Source organism: Mus caroli, chromosome 14 (assembly GCF_900094665.2).
Source record: "Mus caroli chromosome 14, CAROLI_EIJ_v1.1, whole genome shotgun sequence".
In the NCBI taxonomy this organism is placed as follows: domain Eukaryota; kingdom Metazoa; phylum Chordata; class Mammalia; order Rodentia; family Muridae; genus Mus; species Mus caroli.
The window spans coordinates 11004378-11006399 of NC_034583.1; positions in this window are offsets into that span (position 1 = coordinate 11004378).

Here is a 2022-nt window from a genome sequence, read left to right on the forward strand (position 1 = left end):
GAGAATTAAGAAAACGCCAGACTCCAGGAGGAGAGCTTCCTTGAAACTCTTTTTGCCTCACGAGCAGCTTTTAGGCATCCCTGCCTGACAAACTGACTTGACCGGAGTGCCGTGGCAACATCGGCAAGGTACAAAGAGGTTACTGGATTCTTACACAAAACAAAGGAATACAAATATGGAAGAAATGGCAGGAACCAACTGGGGTAAAACTCAATGTTAACAACTGGGATCAAAAACAGCTCCACCTAAGGTTCACTTAATCTTAGAAGCCAGGGACAGGGGCTTCGTGCCCTTGCCATAGTTCCTAATCTAGGCTATTGTATAGTCCACAGTAAATTCTTGTTTGTGTATGGGTGTAACTCAGCTACCTATAGTTCTAAGTATCTACTCTGGTTCCTCTTTAGGTCACAAACTTCCTTCTTCCTAGATAATGGTAAATTTCTGTTTAGGGCAGTGACTTATCTATCCATGCTCAGGGTCAGACCAAGGACTGCCTAGAATCTAGCTTAGCTATATGTCAAAATATCAATCCTTAGGAGCATTTGTAATAAAGCAATATTAAGGGAAAGCACACAAATCCGTTTACCAACTAAAGCAAGGACATTGGAGCATTCTTTATACAGGATGCCACAATTCCAGGAGACTAAGTTTCCATGAACTTTTTGCCTCAGGACAGCGCCCAGGTTTTCGGGGCCTGTCACGCTTGTCACTACTGGAGTGGATGTAGCAACTACCTATTCAATATAGTACTTGAAGTCCTGGACAGAACAGTTAGACAACAAAAGGAGATCAAAGGGATATAAATTGGAAAAGAAGTCAAATATCACTATTTGCAGATGATGTGATAGTATACTTAAGAGACCCTAAATATTTCACCAGAGAACTCCTAAATCTGATAAACAACTTCTGCAAAGTGGCAGAATATAAAATTAGCTCAAACAAATCAGTATCTTTTCTCTACTCAAAGGATAAACAGGCTAAGAAAGAAATTAGGGAAATGAAACCCTTCACAATGGTCACAAATAATATAAAATACCTTGGTGTGACTCTAATCAAGCAAGTGAAAGATATGTATGACAAGAACTTCAAGTCTCTAAAAAAAGAAATCAAAGAAGATCTCAAAAGATGGAAAAAATCTCCCATGCTTGTGGATTGGCAAGATTAATATAGTAAAAATGGCCATCTTGCCAAAAGCAGTCTACAGATTCAATGCAGTCACCATCAAAATTCCATCTCAATTTTTCATAGAGTTAGAGCAATTTGCAAATTCATTTGGAATAACAAAAACCCAGGATAGCGAAAACTATTCTCAACAATAAAAGAAATTTTTATTGTTTCTTTATGTGTATGCCTACATGTATGTGCCCTTGAAGGCCAGTAATGTTCAGAATATGATCAACATCTAGAACAACATACCTAGTATAAGGTTAAAGGTGGTTAATAGTAAAGTTTAGAGGACATGCAACCTATTGATCCCTTCCTTAAAAGACTCATAATGCAGGCTAGGGAGATGGCCCAGAGGTCAAGAGCACTGGCTTCACTTGCAGAGATCCTGAGTTCAATTCCCAGCAACCACATGGTGGGTCACAACCATCTATAGTGAGATCTGATGCCCTCTTCTGGCATGCATTCGGGCAAAATACTGTGTGTATAATAAATAAGCAAATTCTCTTTAAAACTACTAGAGGGGCTGGAGAGATGGCTCAGCAGTTAAGAGTACTGATTGCTCTTCCAGAGGTCCTAAGTTAATTCCCAGCAATCACATTGTGGCTCATAACCATCTGTAATGAGATCTGATGCCCTTTTCTGGTGTGTCTGAAGACAGCTGCAGTGTACTCATATAAATGGGTGGGGGGGAGAGAGAGAGAGAGGAAGGGAGAGGGAGGGAGAGAGAGAGAGGGAGAGGGAGGGAGGGAGGGAGAGAGGGAGAGAAAGAAAGAAAGAAAGAAAGAAAGAAAGAAAGAAAGAAAGAAAGAAAGAAAGAAAGAAAGAAAGGAAGGAAGGAAGGAAGGAAGGAAGGAA